We start from the raw sequence: 23,341 nt of genomic DNA on the forward strand, positions 1-23,341 counted from the left end.
ATGTGCTCAGCTCTCATTGAATGTGCTCAATGGAGGTGTTAATTTCAAACTCAGGAATTTTAGCTTCTTACAGCTCCCATCAGGAGCAGATACCATAGGGGCATAAGGAAGCTGGGTGATGAAGGAGGAAGTAACCCACCTGCCAGCATTGCCAGTGCAGCCTAGTCTCTATGTTATTACTGCTGTTACTGCCTGCAGCAACCTGGCTTCTAACAGTGAGTGAAATAGCACATTGGCTTCATACCTTTTATTTAGACGCATGCAGGATAGGTTGGACTGGATGATCTTGGAGGCCTCTTCCAACCTGGTTGATTCTGTGATTCTGTGCTAATGAATAAGTTAAATACAATGACATACATGTTAACAACACATTAGCTAGTATCTGCCACATCAGTACAACATTTTTTGTGATGGCAAAATGGCCTACACAGCTAGGTCATGCCTTCTGAAGAAATTCTCATGCATCTCCACAAAACTTAGCTGCAAAAGTTTATCTTTCCTTAGTGTATTTCTAGGGACAGTGGTAGTGCATATGGTGTTTATGAAACCTTTTCCATTTCCTTAAGATGCAAAAGACAAACAGATTTTATAGGCTGATTAAAAACAAACAACAAAAACAACAGTGGCCACAATAAGCCTGGCACTCTGAAGTAAACAGCTGATGGACATATCTGAGGTGTGAAATACCCTGTAGCACAAAGAAAGCCAAAATACATCCAAACAATTAAATGCATTCAGATATTTCTGTCCATTTAATGAGCATTTCAGTTTGGGCCAGTAATTGATTTGTAATGGAATATATTTTAGGTTTTGCTTATGTTTCCTTTCAGGTTTTATTTTCATTATTTAAAATGCTTTGATTCTTGCAAAATTGTTATCCTTTGCACTAACTGCTTAGCATGATCATGAACATAATAAGAACAAGTAGATGAGGACCACTGCTTTTAATTAATATAGAGGTAGTCTTTTGCTGCTTTTGTTGGGTTCTTTGTCTTTGTTTAATCAGAACATGAAGAATTTCTTCCATAAATTAAAGTCAAAGTTGTGGCCAAACATAGATTTCTCATAACTTCTTGAGGCACGAGCCCATGATGTCAGAATGAAGCATCCAGAAGAAAAATTATATCAAGAGTTAATAATCTTAATTATATCTTATGCTAAAGTTCCATTTCTCAAACTCCCCTTCCCAGTGATTAGATTATATTGTGCCTTTATGGAAAGGTCAAAAAGCTTACACCACCAAAGAGCTGTTCAGTGTTTAAAAGCCTATCAACAGTGACCTCTCTTCTCAACTTCTAAGCTTCATTCTCCACATATAATGAGACTTGCCTAGTAGTTTTAACTTCACTGTATTGCCCTTCTCTCTTGTTTTGAGATGTTCTGATTTGCCCCTGATATGCAGCTATTCCACTTGGACACAACATTTTACACTCAGCATTACACAGGTGGGCACAGCCACTTCTCTGCTCAGTGCTCTCTTTTGGATATCCAAGATACCTGCAGATGCCTGTGGGACATTGGCTTTCTTGCCCAGGAAGTTCCTCTGAGCATTCATCTCAATGCAATCACCACAGATTACTAACTATGTCTCTGTATGCTTCCCCAAACAGTCTCCCATCCTCAAACAAGGACTTGCAATATTCCTCAGTGTGTATTCTTTTCTATTTAGTTTTATTAAAATATATTGCACTCATGGTGACAACCTAATTATCCATTCAGCTTGCACAGCTAACTTGTTCCTTATTTACTACCCTGCCAATTTCTCTGTCATCTGTCAAATTATTAGCACAGATGTGCTGACAGTGTCTAGAATGATCTTTCATCTGATGGAGTCACTCTCTAGGGAGCCCATTTAAAAGGCCAGGCTCTTTTTATATGTTTGGTTTAGGTTTGTGTGGCAAGGTGTTGGTAGTGGGGAGGGCTAGAGGGTTGGCCTCTGTGAGAAGCTGCTAGAAGTTTCCCCTATGTCAAATAAAGCCAATGCTATCTGGCACCAAAGGAGGCTGTGACCCTCTGGAGAGCCCATACTGGAGTAAGCTTCTGGCATGACCTGTGAGCCCATGGAGAGAGAGAGGCACTCACACTGGAGCAGGTTTGCTGCAGTACTTGTGACCCTGTGGGAAACCCACACTGGAGCAATTTATTCCTGAAGGACTGCACCCCCATGGAAGGGCCCTTTTGGTTTGGGTTTTTGGTTGGTTTTAATTCTCTTCCTGGCCCCTTAAAATCCTCAAGGAAACAAACCTTCCTTGGTTTTATCTTAAAATACTTGGGTAAAATCACTTCTTGTTATAAAGTTCAGTGCTGAAGTACAATGTAATAAAAACTCTACTTGACCCTCCTGGGATTTCAGAGCAGAGTAGTAATGTGTACTGATTCCTCTGCTTTAAAACAGACACCTTTTTGGTAGTAAAGACATACCACAGTCTGTGTCCCAGCTGAGAGCCAATCCCACAGCAAATGCACCATTTGTTATGGCTTATGGAAATGTACAGCACTCCCTAATGTGGGAAAAAGGAATAAAAAGATGGATGAATGCCCAGCCCATTTTTTATTTGTTCAGAAATTCTAGATAAGAATGTTACAAACTATTAATTGGCAAGTTTCTCCATAATTTATGAAGAAGGTTAAATGCATGATAAAATGTGTAAGAGGAAGGGATTTTCTTCTTGGTTTTTTTCTTCACCTTTAAGCTAATTCTCTCATAACTTTGCTCTAGGAGTCACTGGAGAACTCACATGTTTGCTTTGAACTTTTTCTGCCCTGAAGGAAGACAGAGAGATAAATTTTCTCCTGAGTGTTCTTCAGTACGTGACTTAAAACCAAATAGTGTGGATAAAACTCACCTTCCCTCTCATTATTGAGGATTTCTTTGCATAGATTTTTCTGCTGTCATAATTGTCTCTTTGCCTAGAAATCTAGAGACAGCGAGGAGTTGCCTAGGAAAGGGTGATAAGAGTTTCATTTCTACCATGACACAAATGTGTAGATCCAGAGATGCATACATCATCTGATCTTTAGAATTAGAGAGAAGAAGAATAACATAAACCCAGCCTTCCCCTCCTCCTTTCATTATCTACTGCCAGTAACAGTACCTTTTTCTATAGGGTTCTCACGTGTCCTTCATTGCTCTGCAAGAATATTGTAAGAGCATCTTGATTTATCATTGACATTGCTCCCTGTCCTTTAAAAAGCACTTTTAATCCACCTCACAGGGAAAAGAAAAGCTGAATGAATTTCTAAAAGGTGAGTGAAATAGTTGCCATGGCCACGAGGCAGCAGCAATGTAAATTCTAACAAGTCATTCTGGTTTTACGTGTCTGTTCACCTTTATATAGATTCTACCACCTCTCTGCCTCATACTGCATATTTTAATGCTTGGGAAGTACTTTTGGGCCCCATAAACAATCTCATAATATACTTGAATGTAAGCTGAAATAGTTTCCTCTGAATCTCTGTTGCCTATTTAATAAGCATGTTCTCACTCTGCACATTTATCTAGCTCCCAGTTTTGCCACCCATGCACAGGCCCCCATTTTACAACCTCCCCCCCCCCCCCATTTTCTTTAATTCAGCACAGTAGGTTCAATTGTGACAATTGCTTTTTTTTTACAGTTTCAAGGAAAGGAAAAAAATGCAATCTCCCTCTGCAAGACTAGCCCACATCTTGAATCCATATGTTTTGAGTGCTTAGGAAAACTGAATGCCCCCCACTGTGTGTAAGTTAAGCCAGGAAAGGGTGACAATAGTGATAGAACGGGCAAGGAGCTAACAACTCTATAACTGTACCCTTTATGGTGGCTGAATGGATGCAAAACTCAGGGAAAAGATGTTGTGTTTTATGGTGACACACTGCATAACACATTTCTCTCCTGTGCAAGGCAGAAATTTCAAGTCACAATGTTCGTACTTAGGGCTGATGATTAAATTTACAGTCCAGACCATTTGCTTCTCAACCTGTTGGAGTAACAGATCTCCCAGAAGGGAGAAAGAATGTCTGTAAGCTGAATCACATTGTCATCAAAGCCTGTGCAGACTCAAACCAGTTCTTACTGAAGTAGAAGCAGTAATGTCCACTGGTATCAGCAGTCAAATATTCCAGCCAGAAGTGAGAAGCCCAGTCCTAGGTGCCGGCCACAGCTGAAGCCCTTTTTCCTCAACACCAGGGTATCCTGAGGGCTTGCCCTAGAGCTGCCCAACTTCAGGCAGGCTCTTGGCTTCCTAGACACCTATGGCAGCACTACTGACTCTGACCGCTATAACACAATCCAGGTAACTCAAGTGATTTCAGGAACAATATGACATGGTACTTTATTTTTCATAGGGACATGCTAGCACCATTTAGGGAATAAATATGCAAATCTCGAGGCATTGATAGGAAAGGATAAGTAGGCAGCAAAGCTTATAGCATAGCTGATAAACATTCTTTAGCAGGAAACATCTAAAACTCAGTGAAAAAAAAAAGTCCCAAGCTGTTGCAGTTTGCACACAGGTGAGTACAGGCTTGAAAAGGGACACTTGAAAAGTTTAGCCAAATAATATGTTTCTCCATGCAGCTGCAGCCATGCTGGACCTAAATACCACTGTGGCATCCCACCTGTTAATCATCCCACACTAGGTTTTAGCACGGAAGGCAGCAAAGCATTGAACCTATTCTAGATCTCTCTTACGCAGAGGAAATTAGCAGTTTCAGGGCTGTAAATGCTGAAGAGGGAGCAGCCAACAGTGGGAGAGAGGTGGCTGGGCCCAGCCCCAGTTTCACAGGCACAGGAATGTAAAATAACAAGGGAAAGAACAGGTTTCAAGTTAACAGAGTGGCTGGAGTTCATGTCTGAAAAACTTCAAGGCTTTTTTTCCCCTCTGTTTATGTAAAATTTATAATGCAAATACAATTGTATATTTGTATGCTATGCCTCTTAGCTCTATTTATAATCTGACCATCATTTTCAAACCCAGTTGAATATTCTGCCATTAAAATCCCACTCAGATTTCTAAACAAACATTCTCCTTTTTTATTGTTGTTGGAAGTGTCGAACTCCTGCCTTCCCCTGTGCAATGTGTAGGATGGTTTTGCCTTTCAGCAGACTCTTAGGGCAAAGTAAAACAAACACTTTTCCATTGCATAAGAGTTTCAGAATTGAGGCTCCTGAGCACATCATGTTGTAACAGAGGTGCTGCTCTCACCCTACTCCCCATGTTCCAGCAAAGTCAGTCTGCCAAACTGGAATCACTAATAAATTTGTGTGGACAGAGGGTCATCTGTTCCAGCCTCTGCCCAGCACCGGGTCAAATGCAAAGCTGGGATGTTGGGTTTTGCTTCCTCTCCCACCAGGCATTTGCAAAGAGCCTTCTCCAGGCTCAACTAACAGCATGCCTCTGTCCTCTTCTCAAGCAGTTGGACTTCAGCCCCATGGGCACCCCTACCAGGCAGGCATCTGTCTGCCATCAACTTTTTTTTGTTCCTTTGGGTCTCTGCTGCAAGGGCTTACTCTAGCACTGAGGGAGGCAGATCTTTGCTCTTACCTCTGTTGAACTTCATGTTGCTTCTGTTGATCCATTTCTCTAAGCTGCCTAGGTCTTCCTAGGCACATCTCTGCCCACTGGCTTACTGATCACCACTCCTGTGCTACCCACTTCACTGCACACCAGCTCAATTTCTTTGCATGTTCCACATGCAAGTAGATAGGATGTGCCACTAAAATGGAGGTGTTCAAAGCCAGGCTGGATGGAGCCTTGACCAACTTGGTCTAGGAGGTTGCCATAGGTTGAGTTAAAAACATGTTGTTATTCAAAACTATCCTGCCTCATGCCAGCTTCAAAATGAAAAGTGCTGGCTGGAGCAAAGTATTATGGAGTTTGAAGTTGAGATTATAACATGAGAGGCTTCCTGTTCTGGTTGCTGCTTGTTTGTGTGGCCAGTAGAACAAGGGAGGTTATTCTTCCCCTGTACTCAACACTGGTCAGGCCACACCTTGAGTACTGTGTCCAGTTCTGGGCCCCTCAATTCAGGAAAGATGTTGAGATACTGGAATGTATATCACCATCCAGAGAAGGGTGGCAAAGCTGGTGAGGAGCCTGGAACACAAACCCTATGAGGAGAGGCTGAGGGAGCTGGGCTTGTTTAGCCTGGAGAAGAGGAGGCTCAGAGGTCACCTCATTGCTGTCCACAACTACCTGAAGAGAGGCTGTAGCCAGGTGAGTGTTGGTCTCTTCTCCCAGGCAACCACCAATAGAACAAGGGGACACAGTCTCAAGCTGTGCCAGGGCAGGTATAAGCTGGATGTTAGGAGGAAGTTGTTGCCAGAGAGAGTGATTGGCATTGGAACGGGCTGCCCAGGGAGGTGGTGGAGTCACCATCCCTGGAGGTCTTGAAGCAAAGCCTGGATGAGGCACTTAGTGCCATGGTCTAACTGATGGGATAGGGCTGGGTGCTAGGTTGGCCTGGATGATCTTGGAGGTCTCTTCCAACTTGGCTGATTCTATGCCTGGGTGAGTCAGGACATGTATTTCCCATGACAATTTATTAGCGGTGCATTTGTTTCTATTGTATCCACTGTTCCTCCAGTACTATTGTACTACTGTTCCTCCAGTAGTAAGGGCTTTGTTACACTCCCATTGAAGTAGTGGCAAAACCACTGTTGATTTCAAGGGGAACGGGACAGAGGCTAAAAATAGATACAGTACCTAAATGTCTTAATTTAAATATCCAGGTTTTAAATATGGCTGGCCAAAGTGTGGAACTAGGAAGCATAATTTGAATTGTTAAATATTCTTTTTCAGTGCATTTTTAATAACATTATACTGCATTTTAAGCAATTACTTGGAGTGTATTTTAAATATAACAATTTAAAAATGAGCTAAGTTTCTTCTCATCCATTTCTATTCATGTCCATGTAGAGCACCAGACGCTGTGAATAAAGGCTGTAAACTGTGTGAGGTCAAATACAGCCACATGGAAATAAAGACTGAAAAGCACATCTGATTCATTACCCTTGTAATAGTTTGGTTTTCTGCTTGAGCCAAGAGTCTTTTCTTCGTTTCTTTTCTTTCTTGCATAACATCCTAAAGCAAACTTTTTGAATATGAAGAAAAATCCCCAAACTTCAGGGAAAATGCTTGTTTTATACAAAGAGATTTCTATTAAAAATAGAAAGTCACTTTGTACATGCCTCTAGAAACAACACATCTGCAAATCAGAAGGCAAATAAAACTCCTCTGTTGTCAGGATACCTATCATCATTAGTTTTAATGGAAAATTGTATTAAGTAGACAGCTAAGTGGTTAGCCAACCACACTTAGGGTTCTCAAAAATACTGCTTTTCAAAGGTCTGTGTTTCAAGATTTTATGGCCAGAAAACACTACTGTAATAGTTTGCTCCAAGTATATAATGTCATCACATGGGCCACAGGACTTATGTGTGCCTTTTGAGATTCACTAGCTGTGCTTAATTTAAGATTCCAGTTAGAAAATATCCACACCATCTGCTTTGCTGGTTAATTTTATCTGTCCTTAAAAACCTGCAGTTTTGTCTGTCATTTCAAGGTGCAGATCTCCCTACGTGTGTGTGATGGACTGAAGTCTTCTGATAGCTTTTTTCTTAAATATTGGTTCTTCCAGAGGGTTGAGTTATTTCATCATTATCACTGGTGTTAAACAGATTGTTATCTTTAAAAATAAGCCATTTTCTAATCCTTTTGTCATTATCAGTACCCTGTGGTTCTTTCAATTTCTCATCATCCTTCTTGAAGCGCAGATAACTGAACAGGACTACTTTAGTAGCAGCTACACTACCAGTGCCAAGCAGTGACATAGTTTAAGCTTTGTTCTCCTTCCTTTCTGTACAACCAGTAATCACAGCAGCAATTTTGGCTGTGGCACCACACAAGGTGTTCCTGGCCAGGTTAGTTTTCTGCCAGTTAGCATCATGTATATGAATCTCTTTCAGAATCCTTCACCCCTCTAGCTGTTGTTCCCAAAAAAGGCAGCTCACACCTAGTATGATACAGTCTACCCTGCGCACTTCAGTAGCCATAGAGACTATGTAAAAAAAAAAGAAGCCACTTCTGAATTCTTGAACCAAAAAATTTGCATTCCACAAGGGAAGTGATCCATATGTCTTGCATTTTACAACAGTGAATCATGTTTTAAATCCTGAGTAATCCCACTGAATTAAGGAGAACCTTTAAAAGTGTGAAGTATTATACAATGCACTGTCAATAGAAACATGGAATTACTGCAGACTGCATCTACAACACTCTTGGTCTAAATCAGGAGTTGCACTTCTGAAACTAATCTCCTAACTCGTTCTCTCTGCAGTACTTTGATATGTGGAGAGTGGTTTCTGACCATGAGAACTGGTTTCCCTTTGGGTGAAACTAACCCAACTGGTGTACCTCGGGAGCATGTCCAAGGTGCTCCAGTCATCTACTGTCAGTCAGCCTGCCAGACCAGTTAGACACCCCCAGCCCTGAGAGGCATCTAGAGGGTGATGTTGGTGCAATGCAGATGTTTTGTCCTTACAATCATTGGTTCATCCTACCCACCTGCACCAAGCTACTTATTCTATGTAACTCGTTTGATTGCTTTTCAGCATGGGCACTCCTCATGAGAGTGACTGGGCTCTCCTTGAGGCTTTCTATAATCTGTATTAACAAGAACATTTCTCTACTCTGTATTAACAAAGAACACTGAGAAGTATGGCTGCTTGAGAAGCAGGGCTGCTCCTGCTGCTGGCCTCAGAGGGTGGAAGGATCCTCGAAGAACAAGTGGAGACATCTGAAAGAACCATCACAATGCTCAGGATTCACATACATCTGGAATACCTGAGCACATAAGGGAGATGATACACGGCTAACATCTCTTACATCCAGAGCACAACCTCTGTTTAAATCTGGCTTCTCCACAGGAGATCTGATCCTGTTAATTCTCTAGGTGTTTCACTCTCTGCAGCCAGCTTCTAGTAGAACTACTTTCTGTTCTAACATCTTTCATGGGAGGAAAAAAGGCTTGAAATCATAAGCTATCCTAGGCATTAATTCAGCACAGCTGGGGCTGTACAACACTGCATGGATGAGGGAAGACAAGACCTCCCTCTCCTACCCTAGACTGGCAGGAGGCCAAACTGTCTCAAAGAGTAAATTAGAGAAACATAAAAAAAAGATCTCTTCCATCTGAGGATCCTAAGGGACCCATATAGCTATCTCAGCCCTTTGTGTCAGCCCACTAAACAGATCAGAAGAGTGTGGATTATATACATCAAAGTTTCTGATTTATTTTGCCTGAAGTAAAAACAATTACACGTTCCACAAACCAAACAATCTATTTCTTTTGTACAGTAGATAAGAGTGTTGTCCTAACTTAGACTTTTTACAACTGCACTTTGGAAGAATCATAGAATACATTCTTACCATCTTATATAAAGAAATGAAAATACATTCAGCATTAAGGTTTACCTAATAGGCAGTGTCCCTGAGCAGCAGAAGATATGCATTGAAGGTATAAGAAGGAAGAACCTATGAACATTGTAACCAGGTTTTGCAATGTCTGCACAACATAATAGCATAAAAAACTCTTATCAGAAACTATTAGATTAGATTAGACTAATTCCTGATTGAGACCAAGGAATCTAGATCTTCACATCTCAAAAAGACAGATGAAAAAATATCACTAGGAGTATTACAGGCCACATGAAGCTAAGTAGGGAGAGAAAAAGGGTAGAAGGATCAGACCTTGCATGCTTTTCAAAATCAAAACACTTTTGACAGGTTTGCCATACAAAAACTTTGAAACAAGGCCTCCCACTTTGCTTTTTGATTTTTTGTAATTATGTTTTACTCAAGAGGTCTGCTTGTACAAGTGTTTGTGAATTAAGCAAAAGCTTTCAGCCTAGCCCAAAGATATCAATGAATAGCATGTGAAGAAAAAAAATACTAGTGATGGTCTCAATTACTGAAAATATCTTAGTCAGTCAGAATGTCCTATTAAAACTGAAACTCTTGGTATTAACAAGTGGCTAAATGAGGAACTGGTTTCTGATGCAGCATAGAAGTTGTTCACATGAGTGACTCTCTGAGAACATTTATCTGAAAAATGTCAAATACTGGAAAGGTGCTCACAAAATAGAAATTGAAGCTTGCTGCTGCAGATGTGCTCAACAACAACAACAATAATATGCTAAAAGTCTTCACTTTCCCACCATGATTTTGCTGGTAGGACAGCTCATAAAGGGAAAGCAAGGAATTTATGTTTAACATATGGCAGTGTTGGCAGAACTAGCACCAAACAAGTTACTTTTCAGTTTCTAGGATATCTGTATAGTGCAACACAAGAATCACAAACAGCACCTCCATCCAAATAGTCTCAATGTACCTATTCCAGTTAAAGCACCAGTTCAGTTTTCCCTACCATAGCAAATGTTTTTATGTTGGTTCTCCTAAAAACCTGATTAGCAGATTAGCATTTTACAGTTTGTAACAGAATTAAATAATAAATCTCTATTTCAGACTTTTTTTTTTTGTGTGAGAATTATTTAACTACAGCTACATGAAAGTAGAACCACTTACTTTTGAATGTTTCTCTTATTCAGGAGAACTTGTTTTAACCTGTATAGAGAACAGAAAAACATGGTATAAGAGGAAAACATAGTTAGAAACAGTTACCAACACAATGCATCGTGGTGAAGCACCAGAAAAATAACAAAGACTTTCACCTTTTAAAATGCAAAATATTTTGCCTTATGATCCCATTATCTTCACAATAGGCCAACCCTGCTAGCTCTCAATTTTAATTGTTTCAGGTTTGCGTTTCCATTTTAATGAGGGTAAAAAACCACAGCTCTGGCTTCCTTCATTTGCTGCTGATCACCATTTCTACATAGGAGTTATGAAACCAAAAATAATAAAGACTCTTAAAAACCTGGAGGTTTCTCTTATACTGCAGTTCTTCTGGGGTCTTCAATTAATAAAGAGCAAAATTAATGGCCAGAGAAGCGACCCAATCTTCTGTCTTTTACCATCAGTTTACAGTTGGTTTTGTTTGGGTTTTGCTTGGTTTCCATTTTAATTGGGGAAAAAAACCCGAAGTATTTCTCATGGGTTCTGTGCTGCTCCCCTTAGCTAAGCATAGCTTTAAAAATGTGTCTTCCTCGATAACCTTTATTTTAAGTTCTCGGCAAGCATTACATCAGTATTTAACCTTGTCCCCCTAGGGGCTAGCTGCAGCCTGCCTGGCTTCCCAGCATAGCCAAGACCATGCCTGTTGTCGCCACTGCTCAGACACAGCTGTATAGAGGCAATCTGGAGGAGCCACAGGCACAAAATCAGAAAGGAAGAAGTACACTGTTGTAGCTCATTAGATTTGTCCTCTTCTGCTTGTCCTGCTTCCTGCAGGACTTAGGTTACACCGGTAGGGAGCAGCAGTTGTGTCTAGTTAAAAACAGGTCACTGTATCTGTATGAGGTTGTTGCCATCCTCACACCTCTGGCTGCCCACCGCATGGTCGTTTCTTGTATAGCTCTGTCTCTATGCCTGCTCAGCAGAAGAGCACATCACCAGGCTCTGGCCAACCTAGGGCAAGCTGTCCAGGTGCCCAGCTGGGGCCTGGTGCTTGCTGAGCTGGAGGTTCAAACACAATGGTAGGTTTCAGGGCCAGAGCACCCAAGTGGTACAGGATGGCATGGGCCGCAACTCAGCAATGAAAATCAAACATGTGGTTTGGAAGGCTGTGCTGGCACAGACCCTGACCCCAGGCCTGATGCTTGGGGCATCTCCCATGCCCAAATCTAGTAGTGGTGCTCAGCTAGCTTAGACAGGCTGAGTACAAGGACCAAGTACAATGGAGGAGGTGAGGGTTCTCTGCAGAATGGAGAGGGAGTGGAAACAATCCCAGTCTCCTTGATGGTTGCCCAAGGCCAGAAAACATCACAAACCTTGACTTGGGACCTTTATCTGGTGAGTTTACCTCACTTGTAACCTCATAGGACTTCAAACCAAACCAAACCAAACAAACAAATGAAAAGCACAAAACCTAAAAAAAAAAATAGTGCTACGTCACTAGAAATCTGGAGGGGCTTTTGTTTCTTTACATTGTTGTGTAATTAAAACCCAAGGTAGGTTTTGCTTTCGAAAAAAATACTAAGACAAAAGAGAGCTTATTCAGAAAGGGGCACACTTGCTTATTTGTCTTGTCTAAACGCTGATGGCCTCGGGCTGCAGTCTCTGGACTGACAATGTGGCAGTGAATCACACTGGCCTGCAATAACATTCCCTGGTGTTTTTAGAGCTCGCATTTCAGCACGTACATGGATGCATGTAGCAGTGAGCTTCGCTCTGCTGCCTCGGATGACATCATATTTTTTCTAAGAGCTCTTGGTGACAGCACTTTCAGCTAACATCTATAAGGAGCGTGAGATTCCCTTTAGTGTCAAAACAAGACCGAAAAAGAAGATTTTCATTTGGGGGAAAAAAAAAAAACAAATAAACATACACCCATAATAATAATAATAATGGTTTTTGGGTCCGCGGAATCTCGCTGTCACCAGAAGGAGCCCACCGAGGCACACACCCAGGCAACATTCAGATAATCTTATTATTCGTTCGCACGACATTAGCCATGAGGCTGGGGGAGGGGTAGGTGGGGGTCGCTGCGCCGCCACAGCAAAACAAAAGTGCGGAGGCGCCCTCCGACTGGGCTGACCGCGTCCCGGCGTTGCGGAGGTATGAGCGGAGCCCCGGGGCGGGCAGCACCAAGCTTCTCCGTGCTGGGGTGCGGCAGTGGGGTGCGGGCCGGACCCCGGCACGGCGAATATTCGTGGTGCGCTGCTACTCGCATGTGAGCGGTAACAGCGCTGCGGCTCGGCGGCGGCAGGCTGCGCGGCGCGGTAATGATGTCAGCTGGTTATTTACTTTCCAACCCCGAATGACCGAGCAGGGCGAAAGGAGAATCAATCAGCCGCCGGGTGACCCGCCAGGCGGAAAAAAACCTGAGCCTGGCGCCCGCCGCCGCCGGAGCGGGGGAGGGGAAGCACATGGAACCGGGCCGCGTTGCATCATCCGCTCGTCGTGGGGCTGCCCGCCGCCTGTCTTGGGGGCGGGGGGAGGGGAAGAAGGACGGGACACGCACGGGGACGGGGATGCTGGAGGCTAAAGAGCAGCAGCGTTTCTGCCTCGAGGGTGTTGCATTCCCAGCAATGAGCAGTAGAGCCGGTTTCTGCTGATTCACAGTTATGGAGGCCGTGTCAGCCCGCCTCCCCCCGCGCTCCGGGGTGCTGCCCGCAACCCTGTCTTTGCATCACCGGCGGCCCGGGGAGAGGAGCCGGGAGCGGTGGCGGGGTGAGCATCCGCTGTTGTGCCCCAGCTGTGCCTTCCGGCGCCGGGCAGGGGAGCACCCCGGGGAGTGGAGGATGGGCCCGCGGACTTCCGTACCCTGCCCCCTTCGGTGTGCAAAACAAAACGTGGTGACGATAGTAATAATTACAATAATAATAACAGTAACCATGATGCGTGCCTGTTTATCTGTGAGGGCCTTCACATTGCGCCTCTCTGACGGGCGGCCTCTACAGAGCCGCGCTTGGTGCACCTCAGAGTGCACCTCCACCGGCCGGAAACTTAATAAATAGTAATGCTAATAAGGGTGATAGCCGCCGGCAGCCGGGCCGGCGGGAGCGTGTGCGCGGGGCCGGGGAGCCTGCGGGCGCTGTACGTGTGTGGGGGAGGGCAGCTGTGGGCCTGCGTGTCCCCGGCCGCGAGGGGCGGCTCCGCGCCTGGCTGCCGGGCTCGCACCAGGTTAAGGCCGCGCTCCGCGGCGGGGGCGGGTGGAGGGTGTCCTCCGTGAGCGTGGTGGGGTGGCGTGTGTGTGTTTGGCTTGTCACTGGGTTTCTTTAAGGAGGGGGGAGGGCGTGTGAAGCACAACCGCACGGAGAATAACGCCTGGGAACGAGTGGCGGGAGTTACCTGAGGGCGCCCCGGCGGGCGTTGACGACGTTGGGAACACCCGCAGTGTCCGAAGTTGCTTGTCCCTGTGTGTACACGGGGTGCCAGGTGGGGGAGGGCAGGGCCCGACAGGTTCGCCCCCCACCCCGGCTATCTTCATCCCGCTGCTCACCCCTCGGTGTCCCCCACCCGCTCCACTCCTGGTTGCCCGCCCGCCCGCCCCGGCGGAGGTGGCGGCAGCGGCGGGCCTCGGGCGCGGCCGGCTCCCCTCAGCGCCGCCGCCGCCGTGCGCCCGCACCCGGCCCCGCCAACCGCCCCCCGCCGGCGGAGCCGCTGCGAGCGGCGGCACCTCCTGACCGCCATTCCGCCCCAAAACTTTCCGTTTTCCCCTTCCCACTCTCCGGGACTTCCTTGTGCCGCCTGTGCGCGCGAAGGGGGAGGAGGAGGCGTGTGCGGCGGCGGCGGCGGCGGCGGCGAGGGGGGATTTACAGTCTCCTCGCAGGCTGGCCGGGACCCCGGGGGAAGAGGAGTTGCACCATGCGCTGCAAGTGAGGGAAAGTCTCCGCCAGCGCCGCCCGCCGAAGTTGAGGCTTTCCCTCGCCGCCCGCGGGAGCGGGAGCTGTGCCTTTAACGCCCGCTGCGCGAGGTGAGTTTCCGAGGCGGATTATTCATCCCGGGCACCTTTTTTTTTCGCCCCCTCCCCCCCATCCCCATACGCGCCGAGGTGACAAACGGTCTTCCCCTGGGCACCCCTCGAGCCCAGCCAAGCCTGAGCCCGTCGCCCCCACGTCCCCTCAGCAGCTTGCCCTGGCTCAGGCGGGGAGATCCGCCCGGAGCATGGGGGGCGTCGCTTAGCCACTGCCTGTTACGAGGAAGTTTTTTGAACCTAAGCGTTTCGAGATGTGTTTGGGGGCTTTGGAGGGGAACGCTAGGCCGAGGTGCTGTGTGTGGGGCTGTTGCTTCAGTGGTGGGTGTGCTTCCATGTGCCCCTGAGCTGACCGACTCCGTGGCTAGAGCGAGGGGCAGTTTCTGAAGCAGCTTCCTACTTCTGAAATAGTATTTCAATGGGTTTATTTATTTGTTTGTTTTTAAAGATAAATGCTCGGGGAGGGGGACGGGGACTGGGGGTGGAAATGCGAGGTATTCACGCTCAAGTGTGGAGTTTGCAGAGCCCGGGGTGGGGGAGGGGATCCCATTCATCGCCAGGGCTTGAATCAGCAGCGGGCGGAGGGGCCGGTCGCTGCCGTACATCGAAGTTTACTTCCAAGTAGGTAAACAAGTTAATCCCCCCACCCTCGCCCCCCATCCCTCCCTATCCCGCCCACCTCTCTCAGTGATGTATGCTGTTGCCAGCCCCGTTCGGGCGCTGCAGACTGGCGGAGGGGCGGCGGTGCTGCTGGGAAGCCCCTTGGGGAGCCTGGGTGCTGGAGTTGGGGGGAGCAGGGTTGCAGACTTGTTGCACACCAGTTTGCTTCAGGCCGGCGTGCCAGGCGTCACTGCGGTCGGTTTCTGGATGGAAGGGGCAGGCGGAGGGGCGCTGGGTGCCGGGCACCCTCGGGGCGGGAAGCTGGTGGACACCTTTGCCTGCACTGCTGTCATCTCGCAGAGCCTGTTCCCCATTTTGTGGTGCTGGTGTAATGTCAGCGGTTGGTCTGATGTTTCGGTTCGGTGCGGTGCGCGGCTAAATATTGGTGTGGTGTGATGTAAAGCGAATGACCCTTGACCTATTTAATTATATGTTGTTGGGTTCTCGAGTAGACATCCTGCACAGTACAAAAAGGGGGGAAAGCACACAAAGCCACACCCTAAAAGTTAGGCTTAAACATTAATTTATTAAGGTGAGTGTTTAGACTGAATAAAGACTTTCCTTTATGTTGTCTTAGCATGTCTCTTGCTGATCTCCACGAGGATTTGTACGGCGTTTTTCCTTTCTTGACGCACAGATCTTCTAAGTGTAGATGTGTGTATGTTGGTGGGGGAGGGGAAGGAGTCTGTTTGATAGAGCTCATTGACTCATGACAGAAGAAAATGTTGCAAAAAACTGAAATACTCCATTGAAAAGAGTGATTCTCAAGTGATGAGTTAAATAAAATGAAGTGCAGAATTAAAATTTCAAGACTGGTATTTTAGGCTGATAGTATGAAAACAAATATATTCTGCCAGAGGGAAATCTGATTGTAGGTAATAAATACAAGATCTTTACTCATGACAAATATCATGTCTAATCTTTCTTCCTTAGCCCATTTATTAGTGATACTTTAACTGAGATGGCTTGTGTGACATATACGAGGTTTAACATAATATAATGTGCTTACCATGTGGCTGCACATGCTGGATTTAGGCCTCTTCCTGTCCTACTGTGAGTATTGTCATATACAGAGACACTGGGCAGGTTCTGAAGTAAATCTGTTCATTCTGTGATAGCAGATGTTGTTGGCAAAAGAGTAGGATTGTCCTAGTGTGTTTAGGTGTTGGTTTGGTGTTTTTTTGTTGTTGTGTTGGTTTTATTAAAAAAAATGATAATAATTGTGACATCTCAACTACAGTGATAGTAAAAAAAGGGAAGCTTTTCCACAGCAGGTTTGTAGAGCAGGTGGGAGGAAACAGGAAAACGAGAGAGGGAGGATGCTATCACATTAAAAATACGTTAAACCTTTCTTGGGCTACATGCAGTAATACTAAAATTAGCTGCTGTAACTGTCTCGATACCTTCAGTGAGCTAAGCAACAACTCAGATTGTTTTTCCTTCCCCTAAGATGAAAAGGTGTGTTTCAGATACTACACATACATGTAAACACTGGAAACTACTCAACTGTCCAAGTCTCACAGAATGAAAAAAACAACCCCTCTGCAAATAGATTGCTGTCAGAATACATCCTCTGCCCTTTCTCAGCTTTTAAATAAGATAACTTAAATGCCCTCTCCTGTGCCACTATAGTGGATTATGCTCCCCGTTCTTTAGAGTGGATGCTGAGTATCCTACGCGGTTAAAAGTACTGGAAAAGCAAAAATTACTCAAGTCCTTAATAGGGAACAGGGGTATGTCTGCACTTGGAATCATCAGGGATCTGCACCACCAATTTGCCCACTTTTGGTCCTGCTTCTGTTTTATAGATGAACTTTTCCCATTTCCGTGGTGATGGAGCCATACAGACTATTGTCCACTTGGTTGATCTAATGTGCTGGGCCTGCTGGCTGAGCTCCCTGAATGGAGATACCTCTAGCAGTGGCAGTTGTTAAAGGCCTACAGCTCAGAGCTTGGAAGAAATAGAGAACACCTTTCAGTACAGACGGGGTGTTGTTTCTCAGTATCTAAGTCAGCAGCATGATACACCTGGGACTTAGCTGTGTGCTGAATTTGGTTCATTGTGGAGATGAGACTGGAAACTTCATCCAAAGGTTTTAGACTGGCAGTTACTGAAGATAGTGAGTGCATGTCTGCTTTCATGTCATTAATTTTTGTTGTATTCTGTTGGTACTGTTAGGAGTCCAGTGCTCAGACTCACACTGTAGTTGGTATCGAGCTATGTTATTTATATTTTAGCAGTGCCAAGGGCCTCCATTCAAATCGGGGCTGTTTTGGGAACATTGTAGCTGAGGATTCTTGCACGGAAAAGACTGTAATGTGATTAAGCAAGAGGAATAAAAAGTCAGGAGGGTAAATGGTGGAAAAAACTGACTCAGGAAAACAGCAGCTGATTGTAGTGCCTTATCTGTGGGACAAAAGTGTGACCTCAGCTGGTAGGAGACAGGAGAGTTAGCACCTGGTGGCATTGCTGCTGGTAAATCGGGCTGCTCTGTGCAAAGGAGAGTGTTGGCATCCCTTCACCTTTGTGACCTGTGATCTGTACCCTGTATCCTCTTTACTATTGCTCTTTTAATACCTAGTATTAGCTTATGTACCCCATCCTGCCTATAAAACGATCGAGGTTTTGTAAATCTTGAGAGCAGATTCTTTTTTTCAAATATTCATTATGAGGCAAGATGGAAGTAATTTTGTAAACTCTTTTTTTCAGCTGCTAAATTCAACTCCATTCCATCTACCCCTCCCTCCTCTTGCCTATTTTTAGTTAGGAGGAAATAGCTGACCTCTTTACAGTGAGAACCCAGACCCCCTGGGTGCCATTTATAGGTTTCTGTGAAATGGCCTACTTGGACAAGTTGTTTGAAATTAAACAAAAACACTGAAGCTGTGGCTCTGCATAGGAATAGCAGCCTTCCTGTCAATACAAAATCTATCATTGTAACGATACCAAAACAGATGTCCAAAGCTGCCAAATGGATTTGGGGTATTTTTCTTTGGTAGGCAAGAGAATATTTTAAAGGCTTTTTTTTTTCCCCCAGTTATGTCAATCTGGTTATTAGTATAATGGAATTCCATTTAAGAAGAACTGACACTACTTTGTTTTGCAAACACATGAAGCACTCCACATCTTAAGTTAAGACTGTGTAAAAGCAAGGGGGAATCTAAGAAGGATGTTCAGTTTCATATGAAAAGGTCATAATTTTTATCAGTCTTCTTCTTGCATAAAGGTCTTAGAGGTGTGTACATTTATAGTTACGAAGGTTTAGTAATTCCATTGAAACAAAAAATTGCTCCTGCAAGCTTAACTGCAAAGAAATTTAACTGAATACATGAATATTTTTGAAGGTTAAGGGGCACAGACGTCTTGCTGTGCTTTTCTTTGCCAGTGTTTGTATTTAGTGTGATACCATGATGCCTGAAAAATACTGGACTTCAGTAGCAGATATTTGGTGTCTTCATTTGTTGTTTGGGGAGAGGAGAGTCTATGGTTGTTTATGCAGTCTGTATGTCGCTTCTTCAATCCTCTGTCCAAGTTTCTTTACTCTGAGCTACTAGTATGACTGCACTAGGAAAAGGGCCTTGGAGTTAGGTATATCCGATGTTTTGACTATTGTTTTCAGAGTCTTGATGACTTCATGTAGTAAACGAGGCATTACAGGATTTAACCCCATTTCTCCACCGTCTCTATTTGTAGTATGGACAATCAATAGACATTTACTTGCCCTATTTAAATTGGGGTGAATGTAAGGATTCACAATTTACAGTGAGGTTGCAACAGAATTTTATATCAAGAACCCTCTACTATCCATGCAGTACAACATCATGAAAATAATACTGTAGAAAGCAATTATTTTAATATTTTAGCTAAGTGCATTGCATAAGCTTGGTTTGGCTTCATTGTGGAGTCTTACTCATTTGCTATGAGAATTAATGCAGTATACTGTAAACATTGTGGACTAAATAGTGCCTCTTGACGCTTAGATGACACAACTTGTTGCCTGTTTATGAATAGATGAGAACTAATAGTGTGTAATAATTTTGTGTATATATATATGCACACACTCATCTAAATACTTTAGTCTTGCTGAGTGCAGAGTTTTATTGACTCTTTGCCACTGCAAGCTTTTTAAACAGAAGGATCTCCATTAATATGTAACGGTTGCTCTATACATTACTCCACTGCCATTCAAAACATGATTGCGTTTACTGACCTAAATTTCATTTAAGCTCCTCATTTGTAGATGCAGTTTAACCTCTTCCTGCTATGTACTGGATGTAGAACACATTTTGTTACATAAAATCATAGTTTTGTTAGGTTGAAAGATGTGGTAACTTCAAATGTGATTTTATTGCCTTTTTCTTATTGAAACACAACTTTCCCATACCTACAGTAAGTTGTTGATAAAGCAGAGAAGTAATGTTTTCCCCTTAGACATCAAGAATACTTGGAAAAATATCCTTTGACGTTATCTTGAAAAAAACAAAGAGGATTTTCTTTTGGTGGATAGATTCCCTTTGTCATTCTGCCAAGTAATACATTTGTTGTGCTCCTTTTTGAAGGCAGTAAACTGCACCGGATGTACAACTTTGGCTTCTGCTGTATTTTGCTGTATACCAGTATCAGCTCTTCATTAATCCTGACCACTGAGCAGAAGCTCTGCAGAATGCTCTTTTCAGTTCAAGAGCTAAGCCAGCTATTTACGATTTTTGTTTCTGAACGATCACATCATAATAGCATTGCTGAAAGGACACCTGTGTTGTTACAATTAACATGTGTACCACTGTCGTTACATTTCATGTTTAAAAGTGTCCACTAATGAGTTTGTGACGATTTGAACACAATCCAGTGGCCTACAGCAAAATCATTGACAGGGCACGCTTCTGAAAGAATTGACCTTCATGCTGTACAGTTATTGCATAATGGGGTTTTTATAAAGTTAAGTGAAAATACAGATTTTTGGTGACTCCATATATGTTGTTTACATAAAATTAAGAATTGTTATAACCACATGATGGCTTTCAGTGTCATTCAGCAGCTACAAGTTGGTTGTTGTCTATGCCAGAGGGCTTAGACTGGCAGAGGATATGTGTGTGTCCAGAGACCTACTGATGTAAAGACTCCTGTTAGCACATAGTCTCAGATGGGTTTGTTAATCAGTAATTAGTTTCACAAATAGTAATGGTTTAAAATGAACTGCACTAATCGTTACATATGTGCACATGTACCTACATATATGTGTGTGCACGTAGTGTTAAGGTAGTCTGAAAAGTAACTGGAGAGAAAAAGGAGTCACTCCAAGGTAGAACAGTGCTAGAGTGTGATGCTCTCAAACCCTGAACTAGGGTGTGCTCTGGTTTTAGGCTCTGGTCAGCAGCACCTGAGGTGCTGCAGAGCCAACAAAATAAAGGCAGGACTAGGCCAGGCAAAGTGTCAGGATCTGGGAGAAGACCTGTAGCACCATTTAATTACGTGCATGCTGAAATGTAGCAAACTTCGGAGTGGGTACTGTTCTTGTACATGTGACTGAGCATGGCGAGAGCAGGAGGTAACAGCTGGGGTACTACATGTGACTGCAGGATGCATTCAAACTTCAAAATTACAATCTCTTAATTTAATTAAAAGAAAAATATTATGTTCAGTTATTGATTGTGCTTTGAAGTCAAGTTTAAACCCTGACGTCAAAAGAGAGACTGAGGAAAAATTCCCCCTTTGCAGATGGGGTTGAGCTTTGCTGACAGGGTGGGACAGAGACTCCAAGCACAGACAGCGCCTGTTCATACTATGGGGATTAGTTTCCAAGGATATCTATCTGGTGCTTTTTGCTCTCACAAAACAAAATTAACTCCTCGTGCCCATTATGCACACATAAATTAGACTGCTAGGAATTTGATTATAGAATTGATGGAAGCACAGGAAGATATTCATAATGTTACCAAGTCTAAGCATTTGGCACTCTTCTGTTGTAGTTTGACTGCCTGCATGTTTTTAATTGTTTTAACTGACTTTCATGCTTTTTAAATACAAGGGCTTCTGTAGATTTATGTAGTGTTAATATAGTTTACTTCAAAATTTGTTGACTTTTAAAATGAAATAATGTGATATGGAAGGCACCGATAAAAGGCAGGCCCAATTCCAATTATTCTAGTGAGGAAGACTTCCTCCTTATCCCAGTTCTCAAAAATGAAAGTAAAGAGCAGAAGCAGGTACATTTTTGTAACATTGCATGTTGTTCACAAGGTACCTTGTGTCATTCTGTGAAAGGTATTCAAGGCTTCTTTATTTGTGTTTTGACTATTACTCTGGTGTGGTGTTTGTTTTTTGAGAAAGTTGTGTTGGTGGGTTTTTTTGGATGATATTATAAGTCAGTAACAATGCTTGTTTGTATTGTAGGCATCTGTTTTAATATTAAGAAATCCAAACCTGCACATCTGTGATACTTCTGCTTGTTTCAATAACTATCTTACATAATCGATTAATTTGTATTAGCCAGTTAGCTACAAAGTGGTGCATGAATCTATAGTAAAAAATCATCCAGTTTCATTCTCACAGGATTTTATGTGCTTGGAAAAAAAAATCAGACAAGCTGAAAGGATGGTCCTGAGTGCAACATTACAGTTGAAAGAAAGACCCTATTTATTATATATAGCTTAAGTTCACTATAACATTAACATAATGCTGCCTCTCACTGCTGAAATCACTGAATGAAATAAGCTTTTGTGAGACCACCATCATGTCTTTATTACCTAATCTGGTAATGCTAGGTAGAGGTTAGGTAAAAATAGGATGTAGCTTAAGCAGTTTACAAGGAGGAAGAGTGGGAAAGGTTACCTCAAAAACTATACTATGCAGGTTATGTCTGTCGAATAGACAACAAAAATGCTTTAGGAATTTTCTGAACTGTATTTTTTTCTTGGCTAAAATAACATGCTTTCTAAACACTTAATCCTGCTCATTTCTTCAGTGTTGTGATGGTAGTATAGTAGTTATTTTCTAATATGTTAGTACTTTTCTGTGGTTACAGCAATGGCTTTTTATGTGTTTTTGTTTCTATTTTTGTTGTGTTTGTATGCATATGTGCTTATTGCTAGATGTTATTTTTTCAGTTTTTCTTAGAGTAAGCAGTATATTCTTTGTGGTATTTATTACATTACTAGCAGCATATATTTTGGGTTTAAAAAAAAACAAACCTTAAAACATGGAGGGATTCTTGGTGAATGGTGGCTTTGCAGATAAGGTGTGCTGTGCATAGCAGGTGTTTGTGTACATGCAGTCCAGTGTGAAAGAAAGGAATTCCATTTTGTCATACTAAAAATGTATAGTGACCTCTATATAATACTAAAGTGTCCAGATAATTGCTCTGAAAATCTAATACTAAAGTGTCCAGATAATTGCTCTGAAAATCTAATACTAAAGTGTCCAGATAATTGCTCTGAAAACTTGTTTATAGTTGTTTTCTCTTTTCTTCATGTTGCCCCGAGACTACTTTGAAGCATAACATTTTCCTCTCTTTTTAAAAGTAAAATTCAATATAAAAAGAAAAAAAATCAGTTCCTTTAGGTCTTTATAAGGCAATTAATAGGGCACTGCTGTCCACAGATGGATACTTACAGTGGAATGCAAATTATTTATCTGGCTACTGTCCTACAGAGCAACAGTGATTTTATTAATGAGTGATTTGGAAGTTTCAAAGATCAAAACACACAGTCAGTTTGTTACTAGTTTATTAAAAAGTGCAAATATGAAAGTCTACTTACTGAAGTACAACTCTGTTTTCAGTCAAATGGTAAATTAGGATAGCAAAGTGCCAAAATAAAATTGTGGGGGAAGAAAAAGGTTTAGACTCTTAGATTGTCTTTGATCAAGCCTCTGTTCAATTTTTCCAACCTTTTTGTAATCACCTTTAAGCATTAAAGAAAACAAACCCAAAAAACATCCCCCTGATGAAAACTATTGGAGTTTCTAGGAGCTTACAAGGTTTCGTTTCAGTGGATATTTTCTGTTTCTTGATTTTAATTTGTCAGCTCCATGATGCATGAGTAATGGTGTCAAGGGCAGAGTTGATTATACATTTATGTTCTGAACATTCAATAAATCCCATTCTAGTT

General features: G+C 43.2%; 1 protein-coding gene and 1 long non-coding RNA gene across 9 annotated transcripts in view; one reads left to right on the forward strand and one right to left on the reverse strand.

Annotated features, from left to right (window-relative positions):
• Window positions 1-2,480: 2,480 nt before the first annotated feature.
• On the reverse strand, window positions 2,481-14,099 carry LOC135175222 (uncharacterized). Of its 2 annotated transcripts, none has more exons than XR_010302296.1 (3): window positions 13,951-14,099; window positions 10,564-10,602; window positions 2,481-2,501 (listed from the first exon to the last, which is right to left on the reverse strand). It is a non-coding gene; the product is annotated as an uncharacterized LOC135175222 (long non-coding RNA). The 2 variants fall into 2 exon arrangements; XR_010302295.1 differs by lacking the exon at window positions 2,481-2,501 and adding an exon at window positions 2,904-2,939.
• The window catches only part of TBL1X (transducin beta like 1 X-linked), a 198,685-nt gene continuing 188,129 nt past the window's right edge, over window positions 12,786-23,341 (forward strand). For 5 of the 7 annotated variants that reach the window (XM_064143036.1, XM_064143037.1, XM_064143038.1 and 2 more), the window contains exon 1: window positions 14,264-14,575. The gene's annotated coding sequence lies outside the window, so the exon portion shown is untranslated. Of the gene's footprint in view, window positions 13,783-14,263; window positions 14,576-15,108; window positions 15,197-23,341 lie in introns of those variants that run through there. The other 2 variants (XM_064143035.1, XM_064143040.1) reach the window with 2 other exon arrangements.

The sequence above is a fragment of the Pogoniulus pusillus genome, chromosome 5 (assembly GCF_015220805.1).
Source record: "Pogoniulus pusillus isolate bPogPus1 chromosome 5, bPogPus1.pri, whole genome shotgun sequence".
Classification (NCBI taxonomy): Eukaryota; Metazoa; Chordata; class Aves; order Piciformes; family Lybiidae; genus Pogoniulus; species Pogoniulus pusillus.